Here is a 25,503-nt window from a genome sequence, read left to right as displayed (position 1 = left end):
GTGTGTGTGTCAAAATAAAGCACTGACAACACAAGCTGCCATCATCCACTGGGTGAGCATGGGAGGCAGGCATCACCCTGTGTTTCCAGTTCCATCTGTACATTCCTAAGGTAGGGGTTCTGCCACGTGTCCATGTTGTCCAGCTGCACAACTCCTGGGTGGCAAGGCTGGCCAGGTCCACAGTGGATGGCTGTCACACCTTCCAGGTAGGCATGGAAGGTCACAGTTTTGATAATGCTATCATCTTTTGCTAACTTAATAAGGCAGAGAGAGAAGTGATTCCCTGAAAACTGCGCTCTTACGATTTCTGATGCCACACTAAGATCAACAACAAAAGCACGTGCTCTCCAAGCTGTCCTAGCACGTACAGGGACAGACCATGGATTCTTTTCTCTTAGTTGAAGTATCCACCAACCAAAGGAAGCCATTTCCTATGTAACAGAGTATGCAAACATGCTGGGCAGCCTGAGTCAGCTGCCTGCATTTCTGACATACACTGGAGAAGCCAACTGGCTGTTACAAAGAGATGACTGACCACAGGGAGCTAGCTAACTGTCATCCTGCATGCTCCAGCAGAGGATCTAAGACTGACCCCCCATTAAACGAGCACCAGTCAAGTCAGTCATTGAGACAAGCAGGGAGACTGGCAAACACTGAGGACATGCAGGGACAGAGAAAGCTGCAGTGGCCTCTTCAAATGTCTTAACAGCTCCAGCCGCACATGAATATATGCCCACAGCCTATGATGTACGATCAGTAAAGGCACTTTTTTTTTCTTAATAACATAAAACCTACCACATAGTCAAATATAAAATCAGATTTTAACAGTATGTCTCAAATCACAAGGTCACACCTTGTGTGTGTGTGTGTATAACACAAATATATCTTAAAATATAGCACAAGTATAAATTTCAGTGAATAGAGAAACCCAGTGTTGCCTCATTAAGACCTGGTAATGTACACAGGACTGGGAATGCAGCCCCATGGCAGGCCGCTTGCCTAGCACAGGGGCTCTGTTGGAATGGTAGACTACTGCCTTTTTTTTTTTTTTAAATCTCTAGTTTGTTTATGACCCCCTGCCTCAGTTTCCTCAGGTGCCTGTACGACAGGCATACACCACTTTATGTCCCAAAAGCTTGATGTTCTTGCCTAGTGTCAGCAAAACTTCCACACACTGTTTTTTTTTTTTTAACACAGAAAACCTAATCGTTAGAAAACATAAAAGTCTACATAGCTATAGCAGTGTGTCAGATGCAGCTGGGTGTGCCGTGCCGAGCTGCAGTTGGGTGTGCCTCTGAGAGCCTCCACAGATAAGGATGCCAAAGAACGGGAAGTTCCTATTTTAAGGCAAGATGCTTGGGAGAGGTCTTGTGGTCTTTGCTATATGACCACAAAGGAAAGTCAGCTGGGTGGCCCCCACTGACTTGACTTGGAATCCCCCACCTTGACAGTGAGATGGCTCAGCCTGCCAAGCGTGGAGGGGAGGAGCTAGAACCTTCTTTTATAGCAATTGGACCTTTGATAGCCCTATTTATCTCTGGAGGCTTCCAGGAGTCTTTTTGGCAGGAGCTTCAGATAAGGCAGAGAGATGCTCCTGTTGGCTCACAGGAGTGACAATGGAGCAGCTGGCAGGTCACAGGTGAGACAGTATCTAGGGTTTGGAGGAGTGCTAGAGAAAGGTAGACCAATCGGGAAACCTGAATCAGAAATGGCTAAGATCATCAGGGCTACAAAGAAAGGGAAGTAATCTTGGGGTTAAGCCCAGAGAAACACCAACACCCGAAAACAAGTGCAAACCAAGTAGCTGCAGGTGGAAGGGCAGCGCAGTCAGGGCTGGGAACGCAAGAGGAGATGTATGGCATTCCATTCCATGGGTTGAGAAAATGAAAGTTCCTACTTGATTTGGTAACCAGAAAGAACAGCTGCCACAAAAAAAAAAAAAAAAAGAAAGAAAAAAAAAAGAAAAGAAAAGATATAAATTAGAGTAGAAAGCGCTGAAGTGCTGGCAAGTAAACAGGAAATAAGGATTTGGCCTAGCACATTGTCATTACCTTCAACTAAATACCTTTCTACCTACATAGGAGCTTTTTGCACAGCTCGTGTGTAAGGATCAGCCATATTTGTGTAGGGCAGGGTTAAGGCATCAGCCATCTTTGAGTAGGGCGGCTTAGTGTCCTTAGACTTTAAAGCTCTCTGAAACCTAAGCACAAGGCTCAGGCTTGCCTTCCACGACTAGAACACACACATGGACACTCACAGCAACCAGCCGCTCAAATAAAGGCTCCGAACACAGTTACATTTTATTGCGTTAATATCAGTCATGTGGACAATCTCAAATTATAAACTCCCTTCAGACATTCACCTTCTCTTAGATTTTTTTTAAAATCCCTAATTAGTGAGAAATAAATGAGTCCTTTATTCTTCCTTTTATATTCTTGAGTTTGAGGTAAGACACTTCAAGACTGTCCGTGACATATATAGAACATCTTTAAACCATGATGTGCCCATACAGGACAGAGTCATACTTTCCCTCGTATGTTTTAATTTGCATGAGGTAATGGTGCACAGCTACAGAGAGCAGTGTGGCATATCTCAGTGCATGCATACAGTGGGCATGCCCTGAGAATAGGACCACTGGCAAATCCAAGCGCTCAAACATGCTTCATTTGTTTGTACTGGGAACAGGCAGGATCCTCTTTACAGGCTATTTTTAAATCTACAGGGATGAGCATCCCCAGTGCGGGAGAACTTACTCTTCGCACCCACCGTACACGAGCTGCCCTTCCTGGAAGCTCTATACTATCCCCGGGTCTGTGAGGCCAGGTTTTACATTTCCACACAGAAGTGAGAACATACGGTATTTGTCCTGCTGTCTGACTTACTCTACATAACATAACGTCCTCTGGGTACTTTGTCCATGTCACACACATGGACATAACAATCTCATGTGTTATGTCCAAAGGAAAATACACTAGTGTGACAAAAGATGCATACACTCCTGTGCACACTGCAGCACCACACACAATGGTTGACTCCAATATATGGAATCAATGCAGGTGCCCACGTGCACGTGGAGATAAACACACGGCGCTTTACTACCCAGACATAAAGAAGCAGGAGCTGAGAATAGATGCTGGCGGCTCCGCTGTAACATTTACATGTGTAACTTTAACACAAGTGGGTACCTATCGGTGCCAGTAAAGTAGTGCTCACGTGAAAGCAGGGGACAAAGGACCTTCCTGCTTCTGACTCTCTCCACTCTACCTTCTCCTCTCAGAAAGCACAGCCAAGCACCAGAAAGATGGTTTGCGATGCCCAGCCTTACACAGCCACCAGCAGCCACCTAACAGGGAACTGCAGAGCATCACACTAACAAGATCACTCGACTGCTTATGCCAACAAAAGCAAAGAGGACAGGAGAAGTAACACCACATTGCAAGATAAAGAACAGAAGTGAAGGAAAATGCACAAGGCTCTGACTAAATACAGAATATGGTATCTAAAAAGAAAGTGAAACAATTCTAAAACCTAATGTAGAAAAAAAAAAGCACCAGAAAAATAGCCTAACAAGGCTCAGTTCTTCCTCCAAACTGGAGGTCGCTGGGATGCAGAATGCACACAAGTGTCCCAAAACATCAAGGATGGATTTTGGTGTGGTCCACAATTTGATTTAGATGCCAGTGTAAAATGACCAAAAGATATTCTGAGTCTTAGGGCTGTGGTTCTCAATCTGTGGGTTGCAACCATCAGAAAACGCATATTTCTGACTCACAAGTTGAGAACCGCTGTCCTACGGTGACCACGGACACTGTTCCATCTCAGCCTTGTGTTGGTACTTAATAGTTATCAGTGCTATTTTCATTTCTCAGATATCAAGTCTTAGGGGACAATATTTTCTATAAGGTTAGGTAAAGGAAAGCAAGGAAGACTGGAATACAGCACGCACATGCACTACAAGTAGTGCTTGAAGGAGGGTGGAAAGGATGTAAATAGACTGCACATGTATGAAACGCTCCAGAGAGAGAGAGAGAGAGAGAGGGGGAGAGAGTGAGTGTGTGTGTGTGTGTGTGTGAGAGAGAGAGAGAGAGACAGAGACAGAGAGAGCCCCAAAATTAACAGCACCTCAGCCCTGCAGAGCACTGAGCACCTAGTGTCCACCTCCATCTCGTACCTTGGGGATCTCGATTATGTTTAATTAATGGCCTAGCTTTGTTGTCACAGCTCCTACTGAAAACAAAATCTGCAGTGAAAGGAATCAAGTAGCAATCTAAACTCATTTCTTTTAACTGAAGCTACTATACAAGTTAAATTTCCCCATTGGTCACATAAATAAACATGCTATAAAATATGGGGTAAAAATTCACAGCTGGGCAGTGGTGGTGCACAACTTTACTCCCAGCACTTGGGAGGCAGAGGCAGGTGGATCTCTGTGAGTTCGAGGCCAGCCTGGTCTACAAAGTGAGTCCAGGACACCCAAGGCTACACAGAGAAACCTTGTCTCGAAAAACAAAACAACAACAACAACAAAAGATAAAAACATTAATCCAAGAGTATTTTTTCAAAAACTTTGCTGACACACCAAACTAAGGCCAAAAAAGGTGCCCTCACAGTGTGCCCTAAAGCATAATAAAGAACAAAGCTGCTGTAGTTTAATACGTGGTTTGGATTTTTGTTTTTTAAGCTATGCCTTCTACAAAGCTAAATTTTATTGAATTTGAAGGCTCTACCTTCATTGTTACATGGGACACTTAAGTGTTTTGTGTTGCTAACTGCTCTGCCATTTTCTTGTTTTCATATAATGTCAAAATCCAAAGTTTGATAATCCTTTTTGGTTTCCTGGGTTTATGGAACATCTCTAATAGCCTGGGCAATGACAGTACCTGGGCACCACTGGCCTATCAAGAATCAGCATACTCACATCACAGATGCAGACACCTTCTTGGGGACTCTGGTTCTACAGGGCAAATTCATGTTAAACACACATCCTTGAGCAAGGTGCTCAACGCCCTCCCACAAAGTCCACCAAGAACAGCAAGTACTACAGGCAGGCAGCCACAAACCACAAAACAGAGACAGCAACTGTCTTCGAGCCTTACACACTGAAGTCTGTGTTCACCAGAATAGGTGGCAATTATGGTAATGTCACTGACAAGGTCAAGTGATACAGAGAGAACATGATCCCTGTACAGAACTGTGAAAGACGGAAGATGGCAATTACCTTTGCATCTTCTCCCCTGGAGCGGGAGGTTAACTGCCCTCCCATAAAACTGGACAGCCTTGGTGAATGGCTCCACTAGCAACATCCCTAACATAACGATGTCTGAGACTTGAGAGCCTCACGCTTTCCTCCCACCCCCCCCCAGACCCCTGTGATCTTGGTCTCAGTGTCCTGAGCTACATATGGCTCCTGGCAGCATTCTGTTGAGGATGTCTGAGGCAGTGAGGGCTTTAAAGCCAAAAAAGCAGAAACATTCAAGACCAGAGAAAAGCTGAGCAGAATGGCATCAAACACAAGAAAGGCCACAGATGACTGAGGACCACTACCTGTTGTTTACTGACAGCAGCAGCGTTGTATGGTATTCATCACCGTACAATGGGGCCCAATCTAGATAACCCTCAGCTGACTCCCATCCTCACAGCTTAGCAGCACAACGCCTGTGTACTGCCTGTTGCTTCTGCTTCTGAGCACAGCTGTCTGGTGCTACAAGGTGCTGCCCTGCCCCACACCACAAAACAACTGCTCCACATAGCAGCAGCCTGGAGGAGATCCTAACTCAAAGTCTCAAGTCAGTTGGCTGTTCAGCACCCAACAGTGCTTGCACACCATCATAACATCCAAAGTCTTGGACCGTCTGTGGTGACTGGAGTTAGAGACATGGCTCAGCAATTTAAGAATGCATTCTGTTTTTGCAGAGGACCCAAGTTCAGTTCCTAGCACCCACATCAGGCAGCTTACAGCCCCCTATTGGATCCTACATTTCTCTGACCTCTGCAGGCACATGCCACACACAGATAAAACACACACACACACACACACACACACACACACACACACACACACACACACATTTTAGAATACCTGACTTTACAAAACTTACATTTTGGGCTGGAGAGATGGCTCAGCTATTAAAAGCTAGGTTCACATCCAAATAATAGAAGAAATTTTGAGTTTAAGTTCATGATGTCTCCCTGTATATTTTGATTTTTTTCCCCTCCAACATGAATAGCTATTCACGAGGCACATAATTAAGAAATCAACAAAATTTGATCAAATCACAACATGGACCAGTCTCAGTGTGACCTGAGTCTGAGTTCCTCCATGATAAGGAAGTGAAGATGGCATCAAAATCCTACAAAAAGTCACGTATAGTTTGCAGAACTACCCATGCTTTAGTTAACTGTACTAAATGGCAATATGTTTGAGTTCTCATCTCAGACTCAAGGCATGTGCAGCTAATCCTTTTTGTTTTTTCCTCATGGAGTATAGCTGAGAGACCCTTTCAAGTTACATTACAATCCAGCTAAGAAACGACCCGCTCTGCTGCAGCTGCGCCTCCAGGACCGGGATTGGAAAAACAAGACAAGCAGTGAGCTGCTGCTTTAGCGGGATTTATTTCTGTCTAGGTGTGCTACAGTTTAAACAAACACACTATTCCAGTTGCTAAAATAATTCTAACTGCTTCTTTTATTAAAGCACGGACAATGTAACCTTTCATAATACTATTCTCTACATTCTAAAATTATTCACAATTTTTTCTATTTGTAGCTTTCTCTCCTCAAATATCATATGGTCCCAAAAGGAACACAAATAAGAGTCAATATGCTACAAAGTATTTTTAAACATAAGAAATTTACTTGATTTCCGCGTTGTGAAAGAACAAAACAGTCATCAGGTCCTTTTCTCACACACACACCCCACCTAAAAATAGAGATGGACTTCTGCCATGTTGCCCAAGTTGGTTTGCCTCCCCTCTTACAATTTCAGTATTAGCATAATACTTGGTACTAGGTCAATTTCCTTTTTAAAACATAATACAGTGGGCATGGTGGCGCACGCCTGTAATCCCAGCACTTGGGAGGCAGAGACAGGCAGATGGCTGTAAGGTCGAGGTCAGCCTGGTCTACAAAGCCAGTCCAGGACAGCCAAGGCTACACAGAGAAACCTTGTCTCAAAAAACAAAACAATGCAACATGTGTGTATGTATATGTGTATATGTGTATATATATATTTATATTACAAGAGAAAATTTCTCAGTGTTAACTATTAGCTTATTAATACTTCCTTCAAAACAGTATAAAAGTCAAATCAGAGTTCTGAGCCATACATAAACTAAGCTTGACCCAGTCACCTTCAGTTACAAAGAGACTGCTCAGCCTTTAACAAAATGAGGGAGCAAGCCTTATTACCCCAGTTTGGTCCTGGGAACCCACATGGTGGGAGCCCATGTGAGCACACGGACACATGTACATGAATGCATGCATGCACTAAAAGTTAGTAAAAATAAACCCAGAAGCATAGCACCATCTGGAAGAGATGCCTCAAGAGTCTGTACCAGAAGACTCAGGATCCTCCCTTCTCTAGAGACCACCACTCTGTAGCTCTAGACCTCAGACACCAGCACAATGATCTTCAAACGCCTGATTCGCTTTAAACAAAGGAACCAACAAGCAAACCATCATAGAGCCCCCACAGTCCTCAAATAAAGATCCACTCCTCAGCAGGACAGTCCTCATTCTCTCTAATCTCACACTGAACCCCAGACAGCCCTTCTCTTATTTTTTCATTGCATTTTGGAGATCTATGAGGTGTGGTGTGCCTATAATTATGCCCTGCAAATGCCAAGAAGGTGCTATGATGCCGCTGGATGTGGCACTCAACTACAGGACATACATATGTACGCATATTATAAACACACATGACATAAAACTACAAGATTCCTGGAAACACGGGAACAAGGTGGGGGAGACAAGTAAGGTTACCAGGTACCTGAGTGAAGATGTGTGAAGACGTGTGAAAATGTGTGAAGACAATGTTGTGCACCAATTTAAATACCAGAAAAAGAAATCACTCAGCCAACAAAAGTCTAGAATCTAGGTCTTGATTCTTAGCTTAGTGTTCACAAGAAATGCCTTTAAAAAGTCATTTGCAAACAGACAAGAGCTACAAAATAAATTTTATAGCCCTAAGAAAAACATACCATTATTTTCATGGATACATTGTTTCTTTATGTCACGCTGTTGTACCTTTTTTGTTTGTTTGTTTGTTTGTTTAGGTGAGTGGTAGTGTTGCTGTTTCAAGAGAGTGTTTCTCTGAGTAACAAACAGCCTTGGCTGTCCTGGAACTCTGTAGAACAGGCTGGCCTCCAACTCAGATTGGCCTGCCTCTGCCTCCCAAGTGCTAGGATTAAGGGGGGAGCAGTGTCACCACTATCGGGTGCAATGATCTATCCTACATTTCCTGAAATAACATAGATCTAGGCCTTTGTCTCAGAATTCTTTTCAAGACTCCAAGTATAGAAGACTCAAGTTGGTTACCAAGTTATCACGTGTCAATAACTGGCAGCTTGCCTGGTGGGGGGAAAGGTTTGAATTTGGGTGCTTTTAGAATAACAATGCATGTAAGCATTTTGTTTTAACAAAGATTTTATAATTTCGTTGCTTGACATACATTCAAAGTTTCTCAAAATACTAATTATTATTCTAGAGCCTTTTTGTTGAGCATTATGGAAAACATTTTGCACATTTTATATAACTCTGAGTTATTTCCTAAATAACAAATCAAAATGGTTGGGTGTGGTGGCCCATGCCTTTGTTCCCAGCACTTAGGAGACAGTGGCAGGTGATCTACAGAGTAAGACAGCCCCCCTCCCCTATCCCCAAAATAAATAAATACCAAAATTATTGGTTTATACCTACTTCCTAAAACCACACACTTCCAAATTTGATTTAAAAATATTTATAACTTTACAGTTTTCACCTTTAACACAACTTTGCAGTTTTCACCTTTGCACCACATGCTTCTTGCTTCACCTGAAAGGCTCATAACCAGTGTTACACTTCCAGGTCAAAAGCAACCACAAATAAGACACTAAAATTCCTCTCCTGTCTGCAAGGGCACAGGTACTGACAGGAAAGGTGGTGCGCTGAAATAGTTGTGTTGCTAAATTAAAATCCAGAACTGGTGCTGAGGAACCTGAAGGCCTGAGTTCATAAGAAGCATGTACTCAGCATGTGTCAGCACAGAAGGCAGTGGAGGGAATGCCGCCAGGGAAGTAACAATGACAGCCACCCTAACCTCCCACCGTGCTCTGTGTCTGCACCTGGAGCCAGCACCAGCAGACGCGGCTGCAGCGCAGGCTCAGCTACCTAACACACAGAATTCCTGACAAATGTCAGTGTTGCCCTATTTACAAAAGAGAAAACTCTGAGAGGCAAAGGCTAATTAACTAAATCTGGATTATAGCACAATTCCCAAAGAAACTGGACATTTCTAACCCTTCCTTCAGACAACTGTGAGTTCCCAGGACAAACAGCCAAACACACTTCCAACTAATAGCGGTTGGCAAGTCCCAAAATACTTCAAAAGCTTTTGAGACTGGAAAGCAGCTTGGAAACTCAAGCTGTTTTTAGGAAAGGCATTTTTACCAGTTCAGGACAGAGGCATGGCTTGTCACTTGGTAATGTAGTGCCTTGAGAGGCTGAGAGAGCTATGTGGAGACAAAAAGAGATAGTAGCTTCTAGTCTCAAATGTCATCACCGTTATATGTATGTGTATATATATATATACTCAAACAAATTTCTGCTTTTAAAGGAAGAGAAGCTACAGCAAAATAGGTATATATTCCTTTCTAAAGACACAAAAATGTTTAGAGAAAGAGCAGCCATCTGCCCTGGCTAGATTTTAGATAGTCCAGGAACATCTCAGTCCTTAAACACTTACACACACCAACCTCTCACCTCCCCCCATCATATACATTTAGAACTGAGGTGATTCTGCCAAGAGACCACAAATATTTGAAAATACAAAGTACATTTCATTAGCAACACTATTCTCTACAAAAACACAGTGACCCATGTTAAGACTCCAGAAAAGACAGCACATACAACCCACCTACAGTTACCCTTTCCTGACATGAACAGAAATTCTGTAACAAACCCAAGACTACTTAAGATGGTAGTTACTGTTACATCTTTTAAAAAATCATACTAAAATTACCAAACTACCCAAATCCCAAATCCATGACATCTCAACAGGCACTGATAAGACAGATAACACAAGAAATAAACCTGCGCTCTGCAGAGTGTTAAGCTGAAATACACACACACACACACACACACACACACACACACACACACACACACACACACATCATGCACAGAAAGAGAGAGTTTTCTTCACTGTCAGCTCATTTCAAAGAAAACTGACCCAAGGGCTTCTAGAACAGTTTTGTTTTGTTTTGTTTTGTTTTGTTTTGAGACAGGGTTTCTCTGTGTAACCTTGGCTGTCCTAGAATCACTTTGTAGACCAGGCTGGCCTTGAACTCACAGCGATCCACCTGCCTCTGCCTCCCGAGTGCTGGGATTAAAGGATTAAAGGTGTGCACCACCACACCTGGCCTTGGAACAGTCTTTAAACAAGACACACAACAGCATTCACTACCAAAGGCAAAATATATTTTTAAAAAGATGTCAAAAATATTTAATGAGTCTGAAATTATTGTTCATTAATAGCTAAGCTGCTTTTTTAAAAAATCATTTAAAAAATGTTTCAAAAACTGCCTTTAGCTCACTCCTTTAATGCCAGTACTAGAAAGGCATAGACAGGTAGAGCCCTAATTTCAAGGCTAGATGGACTTTCAAGACAGCCAGGGCCACAAAGAGAAATCTTGTCTCGAAAATATAAAGGGTGAAAAAAAATGCTACCTTTCAGCAATGTAATAAATGGTGTGCTTTTCAACTTTTAAAAATTATTACTGTGTGTGTGTGTATGTGTACATACCACCTTCATGCATGATCCCAAGGAGGTCAGAAGAGGGTATGAAACACCCCAGCACTGGAGTTTTAGGCAGTTCAGAGCCGCCACGTTTCTCTGCAGGTGTAGTAAGCACCCTGATCCATGGAAGCATCTCACTAACCCCTTTCAACTTTCAAGAACAGAGCCATTTCCTACTGGCCGCCTTCTAGGGGTCAAAGGCCAGGGCCTTCCGGGAAGACAGTTACCGTTACAGCCTGAGCCTTCCAAGTATTTGCAGAGTTGAACTATGGGGTGTAGAAGCAAAGGTAAACAGGTTTTAGGGTGCTGCTGACGGTGGACCTGAGCTCAGGTGCAAATGCTAGCTTAGCAGTGAATACTGCAAGTCTGAATTCACCTGGGGAAGTAGCAAGACACTACATCGTCTGTAAGTTCAAACTGAAAAGCTACAACTGCCTAAACTTCACGTCCTAACTGACCGCCCTGAGAGAGGGAAGGGAAGCAGTAACTAGAGATTTACAAGACACAGGCACGTCCTGAGTGTCTTGCAGTGACAGGGAGGGAGGGAAGGTGTGCACACTAACCATAAGCAATGGAATACAACTCGCCCGGCCTCTTCCATGCTCGCCTCGCCCTCTTTCTGCACACTATCCTGGCACCCAACACCTCTCAGGGAAAATAAAGGTTGCAAAAGCAAAGGCCAACTCCAACCTTTGAGTGACAGTCCCGGTAAAGGCACTTATAAGACAAGGCAAACAGAGCTCTCTCGGCCGGCTGAGAGAAAACACACTAAGCACCGGGGGTGGCTGTGTAAGGATGGTGCGGCTGGGAGCACAGTCGTCAACGGCTGCCCTGAGTTATTAGCATTACTGGTTACATTTAATACTAAACAACATGAGAAGGGTTGGGAAAGCGAGTTAAGCCAATTGTTCTATGTATCTACTTAGCGCTATCTGGGAGATCTCTATATGGGAGATGCTAAAGGAAGTTCTGGAGAACCGAGCACTGTAAACAAGCACAAAGTTGGTGCTTGGGATTACTTGGGATTACTCCCTTCTTTCACGTCTGTGTGAACTGGGCGGAAGGAATAAAGGAAGAGAAAGCCATGAGCACACACTCACAAACCCAAACCACAAGACAAATAATCCAAAACCAAACCCTAGGAGGCCAAGGAAAGGCACGATATCTACATGAGACGTGATGTTGTAACGCTCCCGAAGTAAACCCACGGGCCTGCCACAAGCCTCAAACAAGGCCCAGTGTGTTCAACCAGGCCACATGGCTGGCAGCTGGGAGGCAAGACTGCAAGAGAAATGAGCCGACCTGGGGCTGTACCGGGCCTCATTCTGGCTGCTGAAACTCTGGCCTGCTGGGGTGGAGTAGTATGCTGCTCGAACCAGTGAGACACAGAACTGTCACCTGTTGAAAGATCCTAAGAAAGCACTCGCTCCAGTGAGCAGCACACCCTTGCCACGGAGAGTCACCCGCTACAGTTAGCAGTGCACACCTTTCCCATGGAGAGTCACCCGCTACAGTTAGCAGCGCACACCTTTCCCATGGAGAGTCACCCAGGGGCACGACAGCACCTTTACACATGGCTTCAAGAAGTGTCTACTCTTGGTAAACTCCACACATAGGATCATAAGAGCCTAGTCTCCTCTCCAGATCAAAACACCTAAGGTTAATAACCAAGTCTTGCTAGATTGTTGGAGAGTGAACTTGGTTTACAAGGACTCAGGGTTGTTTAATGCGCTGTTTAAAAAGCGAACATTTTTACCAAGTCCAGGGTGTGCAGCAGCAAACCACTTAGCACAACTCCAAGAAGCCAGACACCTTCTAACACAATCTCACATAGCACCTGCAAACCTCCAAGGAAAAGCAGCACTCTGGTTTGCTTTTCAGAACCTACCTTCCAGACTACCTCAACTCTAGTTACTGAAGCAGTTGAAATCAACTCATCAAGAGATATCTGGCAGCCTGCTGCAGGACAGCCAAGGCTATACAGAGAGAGAGGGAGGGGGAAGGGGGAGGGGAAGGGAGAAAGGGGGAGGAGAGGGAGGGGGAGAGGAAGATTGAGATATTCAAGAGGCTGGAGAGATGACCCCGTGGTTAAGGCTGCTCTTCTAAAGAACCCAGGTTCAATTCCCATTACCCACAGGACGGCTCACAACTACCTATAACTCCAGTCCCAGGGGATTCTACACCCTCTTCTGGTCTCTGCCAGCACCAGGCAAGCACCTGATGCACAGACACACATGCAGACAAAACACACACATAAAATTAATAATATTTTTAAAGCAGTATATACTTTTTTCACATGTACTGCAGCACTAGTCACAAAGCTGTGTTACAGAACCAACCTAAATGATAATGGATTAAGAACAACATGATACATGTATGCAGTAGTATATGCTCTGCCTTCAAAATCACAAGATGGAAACTGGGGTGAACTGTTCTAAGTGAATTAAGCCAGCCACAGAAAAATAAATGCTACCTGATCTCACCTATATATGGAATCAAAAACAATGGGACAAAGGGCGCAGAGACAACAGTGGTTACAGAGGCCACGGAGGTAGGGAATGGGCAACCAAGTACCACATCCCAGTTAGGAGACCGACTGCGGGTTGGTTGTTTTTGGAGAACGGCTCGATATGATGTATGTAGCTAGTAACCATGTGTTGTACAGTTTAAAATTTCCAAGAGTAAATTTTGTGTTCGTCTCATAAAGCAGGTAAGAGTCTGAGGTGATGAGTATCTTCATTATTTTGATCTAGCAATTCTACATTGTATCAATGACTCATAATGTCACTTTGTCCCCCATAGATATATATAATTGTGCCAATATAGTAAGAATACAATATGATAAGGGTATAGCTCGGTGGCAGAGTACTTCTCTGGTACTTATGAAACTTGGGCTTAACCCTCAGCAGCGCGTGCATGTACACACACACACACACACACACACACACACACACACACACACACGGGGTGGGGGGAGGAGAGAAAATACGATTTGCATATAGCACAAGGAAAATATATGTCTTATGTGAAAGACACATTTAAGACAAAGACACGTGTATTTGATGAGGCAGGAGGTATATCTATAGTAAATATGTGAGAAGCCTCATGCAAAGGTGGGCTAAGTGGGTGCCAGGGGAGGTGGGGGCAAGGAACATTCCATTTCGTCCCTGTAGAGTTCATAGTTGTAAAGTCTTCACCAATCAGGAGCAAAACTGCAGTTTTTTCCTATGAACTCAGTCCAGGTTTGCTTGGGTTTGGTTTGGGAGGCAGGTTTGTCTATGTGGCCTGGAGCTTGCAATCCCCCTGCCACAATCTGCCCCCACCTTCCCAGTGCTAGAATGTAACAATATCTTCTGTTCCTCTGAAATTTACCCTTCTTCAATCAAGAATGAAACCTTTTCTCAGATAAAATATCCCTCATAAATGTGATTCCGAGAGACACTTCTCTGAGTTACACATAGAATTCTGGGGTTATTTTTCACTCTGTCCTTTGGTTAAATGACTAGCAAATCAAACTATAACTGAGGGTGAGCTTCTTCCTTGCCGATCCCTGAAGTTTAGAACCAGTGGTACTGCCACTAAGTCCAGGGACTGCTGGCTTGGAGGCCATGCTTCCCACCTGGCTCCTCCTGACCCCTGCTGTGCTTGTCTGTAGGCCTTAGTCAACATTACCAATAGGAATCCATTCCTATTGTAAACATTTACTGTTACTGAAAGACAAACAGCAGTCACTGTGCTTCATATGGCACAGTTATACATCATGAGCATCCACTCACTAAGATAGCAGGCTTTCCTGGCCATGGTGGTGCACGCCTCTAATCCCAGCACTGGGGAGGCAGAGGCAGGTGGATCTCTGTGAGTTCAAGGTCAGCCTGGTCTATAGAGTGAATCCAGGACAGCCAAGGCTACACTGAGAAGCACCTGTCTTGAAACACCAAAACAACAAAAACAACAACAAAAATCAAAATTTAAAAAAACAACAACAAAGAGATAGCAAGGTTTGCCCTAGGTAAAGGGAACCTTGGGTTTCTATGTAAAATACCAATTACTGCATGGTTATAAACAGTGCTGTAACAGCACTCTGAGTATTTGCTAGTATTCAGAACATTAGTGGGTAACACCAACATATGCTTTAAATACAGCTCTTCTTCTAGGACCCTCACCCTGAACACACCTAAAACTCACAGCTACAAACAGCAGCATCTGCCACATGCCCTGTGTGTGATGCTGACTAAGCCAATCCATCTCCCTTGGCCTGAGTTACTTCCTCTGTAACCTGAGTTGTTAAAAGGATAAATAAGGAAGTGTACAGGAAACACCCACAGGAGGGTCTTAGCCGTAGCGCGGGTGTTGAATAAGGATACCAGTCACAGTAACTGTTGCAGTTACTGCTGTTCCAATAGCCAGAAGTGGGAAATGCCCAGGACCTTCGGAGAGAGTCCGTGGAATTGGTGCTTACAATGTGGCAGGGATTAAGATATGGCTGCAGGGCAGAGCATGTACTCAGCATGCATGGGTCCCTGGGTTCAAGCCCCAGGACCAAAAAGAAAGGCTGAAAATGAAGATGATGCTAGGCTTGTATTTCTGGGGTTGGCAGAGTCCAAGTGGCCGCCTGCCATAGGTGAGTTAGACTGGCAGGAGGCTCTGCAGGTGCCACCATGACGCAGGTATCCCATTATTATGTGGAGGCCAGACTGCCAACTCCTGACTCAGATGAAGCTCACATAGAAACTACGCCGGCTGCTGCAAACACCCTGGGAGCACACAGCAATCCTCAATGGTTACTCAGTGAGCAGAGTCCACGGGCATGGAGGCGTGTACTGGAAACCTGGCATACTTTGACGAACAAACACAAATCCTTCCTCAAAATCAGTTACTCTCTAAATGACACGGGCTCAAAAAACGGTGAGAAGATTTAGTACCCTTTAGTATCACAGCTAAAAATGTGAATGACCGTGGAACAGATAAAGTCAGCTTTAAATGTTTGTTTGAGTCACTGGACTTTGTTGTTTTAAAACAGCCGAGTGAGGCTGGAAGTGAGTGGCAGAGTATAGGCTTAGTGTGTGTCATACGCATACAAGTTCAGGAAAGAAAAAAACTAAAAATAGGGGAGAATATCATGAGTGAGTCAGATGAGAGACGGCTATAAATACAGATTACAATTTAGACAGCACGTGTAATGACGGTAAGAAAGCAGGCCACTGTTGGAGGAAACAATTTCCACAGTAAAGAAGCAAAATTGTCAAGGATGGAAAATAACAAAAATAGCCACCTTCAAAAAGGTTACTGATAAACAGGAAAAGACTAATGAGGGATGAACCATAAGCTTCTAAATAAGTACTTGATGGGGCTGGAGAGATGGCTCAGAGGTTAAGAGCACTGTCTGCTCTTCCAAGGGTCCTGAGTTCAATTCCTAGCAACCACATGGTGGCTCACAACCATCTATAATGAGATCTGGTGCCCTCTTCTGGTGTGCAGGCAGAATACATACATACATACATACATACATACATACATACATACATACATACATACATACTAAAAAATAAGTAGTTGATGCATTAGGTTCTCACTGCCTAACGTGACAGCAGCATCACTGTTCCTACAAGCAACAGGTACATCATACTGCTAAAGATAGAGCTGTAATACCATCCCAATCAAAAATATTAATGACCCAAATACCTCTGAACATGACTACATAAATTTAACTTGGTGGGGAGGGGTGTAAAATAAATTAGTTTGTAAAAGGGTAAAATAAAATAGGTTCCTGACGGAGTTCAATATTAAAAACCAATAGGCCTATGTGCATACATACCATTTAACACTACAGAGTAAACTGGCTCAGTAGTTCCAAGGCATTCCTGGGTTCCAAAGCCCAGAACCTCAGCCCGTCCACAGCCACCCCAGATTCACCCTGGCCAGCTCCATCCTACCTCTGCTCTCCCTCTTCTAAGCGCCAAGTCAGTGGCAAAGGAGTGCAGTTCACGTCAAAGATGCATAGTCTCAGGATACAGCACTCCAGGTGAACTGGTCACCATGCCACCTCAGACACCTCTGTTGTCTCGAGCTCCTCAAACATACTATCACTGCTAAGCGGACATGGCAACAAACATTCACTCACCCACTCTTTCTGTGAATTTATCAGGCACTGGGTGCCTCTCAGTGGCATAGATGTGCGGCGTTACTGGTTTCCCTCCCCACACAAGCTGTACCTTAGAAATCAACAACTTCTAAAAATTCTAACTCATCCCCAAACCACGCTGCTATGGTGTCCTGGAACCTGCTTCAGCAGCGTCGCCCTGTTTCCTGTGGCCTCCTGATCTTGTCAGGTCTCCCTTTGTCCCTTAGGTCACGATGTTCTTTTCCAGCCTTAAACATTTGAACATAAGTAAACAGTCATTATGAAAAATGGAAAAAGGAAGGAATATCCACTATTCCCTACCATGAAACCTCTTCCATCAGTATTTTAAAGAATGTTTTGTTCACTGGCTTTCCCAGTGCTTTGTGGTGTCTTCAGCAGAGCTCAGCATCCTTACTACTCGCTACTTTCCCTAAGCACTGCTCTTGATACTAGTGACTGTGGCACCTTCACCTACAGGGCTCTTCGGTTCATAGAACTACCTCCATCGTATGCTGGAAAACTTTGCACCCACGTGTTCCTGGTCCAAGAGAGATCAACTGTAAAGATTTTTATTACAAAATCACAGTGAGCTTCAGAAAAATGAAATCAATTTACACTGGAGTAGTTGCTGAAAGTGTTGTTTTGATGATAACCTTAATAAGGCAGTCGCCCATTCATTTTATCAATCGTTTGCTAATTTAACAGAAAATAGCATTAGCTGTTATTTCAAACCCTTTCTTTATATACTCTAAAATGGACTCTGCACCCCTCCCAAGGATGACACAGGTGGCCCACTAACAGGGTGGCATTTTGGTCTTTCTGGCCAGAGTTCAGGCAGTGCTGCCTCACTGCCACCGCAGTAAGCAGCTGACTGTTGTGGCAAGGCCACGCCTACCATTCCAGCAACAGTGAGTTAGACTGAGCCACCAGGAAGCCAGCCCAGGCTGCTCCCCACCTCCCTGCAACTGGCAAGACAAGCCAAACACCCAGGTAGGGTTTTAACAGACTTCCACCGAAACTCCCAGTTCTAAAGACACTTCTGTTCAGTTCTTCCTTCTGCCTACACATAGCTCCATGAACTGAGTCTATGTGTACTCCCGATGCAGAAAACATGCTCCCGGTTCCTACTTACAGTTTCCCACATACATGTGAAATGACACAGCCACTTCCCTGCTGTTAGCTCAAAACGACAATAGAAAAATAAATCAATACAAATAAAGCCAAGGAAAATGTTTTGTTTTGTTTTATTTTGTTTTTCTGTCTCTGAGGCCCCCTCACCCTGGAGTTGTGATTCTTAGACTTATATAGGTAGGATACTTCTTTTATTAAATATAAAACAAGGAAAGTCCACATGAGGAAAACTGACAAATTTTCAATTTTAAAAATGTACTTATTTGTTTTTTATTTGCTTGCTTGCTTGCTTGAGGCAGGGTCTTATTTTATAGCCCTGGCTGGCCTGGAACTCAGACATCCTCCTGCCTCTGCCTCCCCTGAGTTGTGATTCAAGACACATGCAACCAGGCCTAGCTAACATTTTCTTTTATATAATTTTTTCACTCAAATTGCAGCATAGTTAATCTCTTATGCTACTTACGTATAAGCAATCACAAAGCTCACTCATCACAGCCTCAAGCCCTCAGAACCAGTGTGTACAAATGCCAGCAAAGCTCACCTGGCAGGGAGGTGTGGACTCAATCCTGAATATGCTGGCTGGAACTCTGAGCTCCTCTCTAGCCCTCACAATGGTGCAGATGCATCGGAGGTAGATGAAAAGGTGAGTCAGGTGAACCCTCCACAGGCTGGACACTGCAGATAAACACTAACTCACAGAAACCACAAGGACCTTTCAAAGAAAAGATCCCCAGTACATCAGAGTTCTAGTAAATAACTTCCTGGGTTTCTCTAAGGGCCCAGACGGGAACAATCAGTAAAAACAGTGACTAACTCACTGCACTGCCTTTGCCAAAGTCCTCGTCAAATTTCAAAGTTTCCCGTTCCTGTTGCAAGGCAGCACACAGGTTTGAAATCCACTCCAGGAGACGAATTCATCCAGCCTACATCTGTAGCACTTGCACAAAGACTCTTCAAATGAACCACCCTGTTCTGTATTCAGTTCCGTCTGGATAATGGTGTTATTAAGGAATTTATCTAAAATAAATCGAGTACCTTGTAATAAAAACAAAATAAAAGAGCAGCCCGATGAGGCAGCAAACGCCTTTCATCCCAGCACTTGGGAGGCAGTGGCAGGTGGATCTGTGAGTTCGAGGCCAGCCTGATCTACAAAGTAAGTCCAGGACAGCCAGGGCTCTATTACACAACGAAGCCCTGCCTCGAAAAACCAAAACCAAACAAACAAAAACCCCAGCAGTATGCCACCTCTCCTAAACGCGCACCTACCTTGGCACAGGCATTTTTACAGAACTCATAGTAACCAGAATACATTAAGATATTGTTCAATGACACCTAAAAGCTTGCAAAATACGATACCTACTTTAAGCAACTCTTCAATCCATGATAAGTAATTTAAAAAAACAGTGGCATAAATCACAGCATTGGCAAAGTTAACTCAGTTAAAAACCAACCAGTTTAACAAAGCAGTAAATAATCTCTCAACATGACTGTCTTCACAACCTAGCAATGAAAACAAACCTGCTGACAGTGGAACAAAACTCACCTGATTTCCAAAGCGGGTCTTAGTCTTGCCAGAGAGAGCAGTCACCCAATGGGTAAGTTAGCCAAATACTGATGTGTTAAGAGAATTCAAAAAGAAGAAGAAGAAGAAAGAAAAAAAAAGAAACCCACCAAGATGAGTATAGAAATAAACAGGCTGGGATGGGCAGATCGACAGAGATGACAGACAGATGGATGACAGACAGGACCTACAGCCAGATACTTCCAACAAGCCCCAGTCCTCTGGGAAGGAGTATGTTAATGAAGTAGCTAGGTGCATCCCAGAGGCTCAACCCACATTTCCTGATTTCTATGACAAAGATTGTCATTAACCCTCCAAGATCACCAGGAATGCAGTACCAGTGTGGCCACACTTAAATAAACCTTTCATCTACTTGGAGCAAAACAAAAACACTGTAGAACTGGTACAGCAAGTTGTACAACCTAGCACTATTATACCTTCCTTAGTTTCAGATGAGACCGCCTGACTAATTAGCATACCTAAGACACAGAAAAGTGGAACATACTTGGCTTGTGTTGCACTTGGGACAATTAGAACTAATCAACTGAACCAAGTTTGAGCGGAATAAATATGATCAGGTGAGCCAAATACCGTATGTAACTGCTTGACTTTGGTCCAAAAGAAATGCAAAAAGCAAACAAAAGACCACCTTTCATTTTTCCCAGCTGTAAAGGTCGTTACTCTGTTCCTTCATAAGACAATTTTACATCTTTAGTTATAATTTCCTTTGTGTGGCTTGGTTCCTTAGGTTCTTAAGAGATGCCTCCTTGGTTGGTTAAGAGCAGTGCCTGCTCTTGCAGAAGACCTGGGTTTGATTCCCAGTACGTACATGGCCTCTCACAACCCCCTAGGCCCAGAAGATCAATGCCATCTTTAGATCATTTGAATTTGGTTTCATGGATAAAGATATTTATTGTGGTGGAGAGAATTTGCCTAAAGTGAGCAAGGCTACAGATTCCATGAAAGCTGCTGCTGCTGCTGCTGCACAGTATTGGGGGTGGGGGTAGAGTCACCACTGAATCCTCCTAAATAAAACTCTAAAATAGCTATTTCTCTCTCTCTCCCTCTCTCTCTCTCTCTTCTCTCTCTCTCTCTCTCTCTCTCTCTCTCTCTCTCTCTCTCTCTCTCTCTCTCTCTCACACACACACACACACACACACACACAAACACAGAATCTAAACAAGTTTTAGAATATTGAGGAATATTTTCTATTCCCATAGAATAATAGAGGAAGACCTTTGTTAATATCAGTGGTCAAATAAGGAACCAAGACTGGTAAGAGTGGCTTTTAAAAACAGGGACTACCAATGGGGCCACAGCTCAGCAGGTAATTCATGTCCCACAAGTTGAATCCCATGTAAAAACTTGGATGCGGATCCCTGGAGTTGATTCACTGGCCAGTTAGCTTAGCTGAAGTAATGTGCTCCAAGTTCAGTAAGAGAGCCTAGCTCAAAAGACAAGGCAGAAAGGGGCTGGAAGATAACAATCTGCACCCCCATACACACTTTTGTGGTGTGTGCAATAAAAACAGCAACAAAAATATATTAACAGGAAAAATTCTATTAGTGTTCAAAAACCATGTAAACACCTATCAATCCCTATGCTTGAATAAGTGTATACTTTGTACATTAAATATTTTTATTTTAAAATATAACATATAATTTGCATTTCCCTGGTATCAAACTAGATTTCCTGCCAATGAATTAAAATGTAAAGAACAGGGAAAATGGGCCTGACAATAATAGTAAGTCAGGAAGACTTGCCCCTCCTGCATTGCTGATGAGAAATGTGTCACCACTGGGAAAACTGGTGTTAGTGTCAAGGGGGTAAGTTCTAGGACCCCTAAAATGCTGTAGCTGTTCAGGTCCGTCTACAAAGCCAATTCCTGTTTGCACACACCCCAACTCCTTTGCATATACAAAGGCAGCTCGGGATTACTCACAACAGTTAACATAGCATGCATGCTGCATAAGTAGTAAACTTGCACACACTCAGCACAAGACGGTCTTTTTTTGTCTCACACATCTTCAGTGCCCTGGGTAGACTCTGTAGACACAGAAAGCTGCCTGGGCTACCTCAACTGCCAACTCCATGACCTCTGAGATCACCTGGGAGACAGGCCCTGGGCACGGTTGTGGCATTGTAGTGTTAAGGTTAACTGAGGTGGGAAAACCAGCCAGCCACGGTAGGTGGCATCATCCCAGACTATACAAGAAGAAGGAACGTGCGCTGGGCAGCAGCATTCATGTCCTCCTGCCTCCTAATGCAGATGCTTCGTGAGCGGCTGACGCAAGCTCCTGCCACACGTCTTCACCATGACACACACTATCTGGGGACTCAAGTTACACACCGCTTCTTTCAATTGCTTTTGCCACAGTGCTTCATTACAGCAATAGCAAAGCCACCAATACCAAGATTATACTTACTATATATTAACCATAAACAATTTTAGAAGATTTACATCCAGTAACCACATATATGGTAATCTTCATAGTAACTTTATTCCTAACAGGCAAAGCTGGCTGTGCCTCAAATATTCATACAAATATTAATAGTTCATCCATGAGACAGCTCACAGCAATGAAGAAGGAACTATAAGGCCAACATGGGTGAATCTCACAGAGTGAATGCTCTGCAGAGAAGCTGGGCACAAACACATGTACCCCACACCATTCTGATTTTATGAAGTTAAGTGACTGATAAACTAATCCCTGAGGGACAGAGACATATCTGTAGGGACCAATGTGCCAATGGTGGTTGTCTTTGGGACGATACTAATTACAAGAGGCAGAAGAGGGAGCACTGGAAATGCCCGTGCACGTGAATAGGCAGTACCTGTATACTGTTTACTGCAGACATACTCATGAACATGGAAACGCTCATGTGCATTGGATCCCACCTTCACTGGCAAGCTCCCAGCCTTCCACAGGCTCTATGGAACATCTACACTCTCTGTCGCTGCATGTTAAAGATGACACTTTTGAGACAGGGTTGATATTAAGACTGTAAACCACACTAGTATATGTGGTTTCTTATCCGGGTTCTTTTTTTTTTTTTTTTTTTTTTTAAGAAGTGCCCATGGTGACCAGAGTTACAGATGGTTATAAACTGCTATGTGGGTGCTGGGAACTGGACCCAGGTCCTCTGGAAGAGCAGCCAGTGCTCTTAACCACTGAGCCCTCTCTCTGGCCCCTCTTATCTGGGTTCTTATTTACTCTACACAAGGAGCACGGAGACAGGACATTTGGACAGCAGCAATAAAAAGCAACAGCTGGGGCTGGAGAGACGGCTCAACAATCAAGAGCACTGGCTGCTCTTGCAGAGGTCCTGAGTTCAATTCTCAGCCACACATGGTACCTCACAACCATCTATAATACGATCTGGTGCCCTCTTCTGGTGTGCATGAAAGACAGCGTGCTCATATACATAAAATAAATAAATAAATCCTTATTTAAAAAAGCAACAACTGACAATTATGAGCAAAAATAAAGAGCAGAAACACAAGCTTCAGACAAGTATGATGTCCCAGTCTAAGAGCAAAATGCTCAGCACAGCAATGGGTGTGTTTCCTCAGGCCACAGGGAAAATACTCTCCTGTGGGCGTGTACAAGGCTCGAAGGCACACCTAGGTTTAAAAAAAATTTTTTTTTAAATGTATCTTCAAAGTGGTTCTAAAAGCAATTTAACTCCAAAGCGTAGGTTATCTTCCATTACTTAGAAAAAACAGCTGTGGAGAATAATAAATAAAAGGCTAGCCAGCTGTTGTAACAAACACCTGTAACACCAATCCTCCAGAGACTGAGGCAGGGGAATCACAAGCTCCCAGCCAGCCTGGACTACATGGTGAGAAAAAAAACAAAAAACAAAAAAACAAAAACAAAAACAAAAAACCCCAGCAATTTCCCCTTATTTAAACACTTTTGACTAACTACTCTGTTTGAAGGGTTCTCTGCATGTAAGGCCCCTCGGCACAGAAAGGAAGTTCTAACACAAACCAGGAGTTTACAGGACAGCCTACACTGGAAAGCTTTTAGCCACACAGAGTAGAGTCTAGGTTCACAACTCCAGTTATGTATTCTCTATAAATGCCATTTATGAATCTTTAGATAACAATAGTTCAAAGTAAAACTATTGAGATCTCTTAACAGAACAAACAAACAAAAAATACAAAAAAGAAACCTCATCTAACTTGACCCCTACTGAACCTTCAAAGGGTCAGAGCCCCGAGGCAACAGAGCCTAGCACACAAGAGACCACAACAGTTCTTAGTTCCAATCTTAACTCAGATTTGTGCCTTAATTCACTCTAGGCCAAACTTCAGGGTCCTGACAGAATACAAAATCCTACAAAAAGCAACTCTAAGTCAATTGAAAATCTGGTTAGCACAGCTCCAACCTTATAAATTATGTAAGGTGGTTTCCTTTTTATAGTCGTCTTCAGTTTACAGAACTCACAGGTAGTAGCAGCCAGGGTGACTGAGCTGTCCTTCTCTAAGCTGATGTGTCTGACATCACTGCTGCACATTACTTTGTGCCAGCCTTTAAAGTACAAGATTCCGAGGCTGTTTCAAAGCTACATTTCAGGCCGTAAGCTGCACAGCACCCAGAAGAATCAAAGTAAACTCAGTCTCAGCCACGTACCCTAGGCTGAGCCCAACTGGCACCCAGAATTACCTTTGCCCTTTCACTTTCGCTTCAACCTCTCTGAAGAACCCAGAAGCCGCCTCTCCACTGACCCTCAATTTCCATCCTTCTCCTCCAGGCTCCCAAGTGTTAGGATTCCAGGCGTGCACACAAAGTAAGCTTTACCTTTAAACATTTACATTTAAATTTTGTATTGCAAGATTTTCATTGTGCAGTAAAGTGGCACCCAATATTGTGAGCAAAATAAAAGCACTGTGATGTCAGAGTCCTGGCAAAGGTGTGAGAACTCGATGCAGTTTTCAGAGACAAACAACAGTATAAACAGCAAGCCATGACTTACATTATGACACCAAAACACTGGACTGCAAGCCCCCTCAGAGGCAACAATTTTCTTATTATTTTTAAGAGAGGGGTGGGGGAGGGAGGGAGGGAGAGAGGGAGGGGGAGAGAGAGAGAGAGAGAGAGAGAGAGAGAGAGAGAGAGAGAGAGAGAGAGACTGTCCACATGAGTACAGGCACCCGTGAAGCCCAGAAGAGGGAGTCAAATTCCCTGGGCTGGAATTACAGCAGGCAGTTGTGCACTACCTGCCATGGGCGCTAGGATCTAAACCTGGTCCTCTGTAAGAGCAGTAAGAGCTATTAGGACCAATTACAAAGACAGATATGATGAGATCCGTCGCCACTGGGGAGGCAATGTCCTGGGTCCTAAATCTGTGGCTCGCGTTGCCAAGCTGGAAAAGGCAAAGGCTAAAGAACTCACCACTAGCTGGGCTAAATGTACACTGTTAAGTTTTCTGTACATAAATATAATTACAAAATTAAAAAAACAAACAAACAGTAAGGGCTCTTAACCACTAAGCCATCACTCAGGCCCCAATTCTTTTTCATAGTCATGTCTCCTAAAATCCTTTATTGTTTTTTTAAAAACTAATCTTAGGAAAAGCAGGGACTCAGTGAAGCCATTAGGACAGACCTGGAAACCAATCGCTCTCCCCAAACAGAAGTAACCATTCACAGAAACTATAATTACAAGTAACGGGGAGAAGCCAAAGCAA

The 25,503-nt window shown here is 43.7% G+C and overlaps 1 protein-coding gene across 7 annotated transcripts in view; it reads right to left on the bottom strand.

Annotated features, from left to right (window-relative positions):
- The window catches only part of NCOA2 (nuclear receptor coactivator 2), a 237,110-nt gene that overhangs the window by 153,489 nt on the left and 58,118 nt on the right, over nucleotides 1–25,503 (bottom strand). Inside the window, exon 1 of one of the 7 annotated variants that reach the window (XM_084772538.1) lies at nucleotides 19,789–20,030. The exons of the other annotated variants lie outside the window; for them this stretch is intronic. The gene's annotated coding sequence lies outside the window, so the exon portion shown is untranslated. Of the gene's footprint in view, nucleotides 1–19,788; nucleotides 20,031–25,503 lie in introns of those variants that run through there. 7 annotated transcript variants of the gene reach the window in all.

Source organism: Acomys minous (genome assembly GCF_964271855.1).
Source record: "Acomys minous genome assembly, chromosome: 1".
Taxonomy (NCBI): Eukaryota; Metazoa; Chordata; class Mammalia; order Rodentia; family Muridae; genus Acomys; species Acomys minous.
The sequence above is the reverse complement of the archived record's forward strand: the minus strand, read 5'-3'. Positions and strand labels throughout refer to the sequence as shown.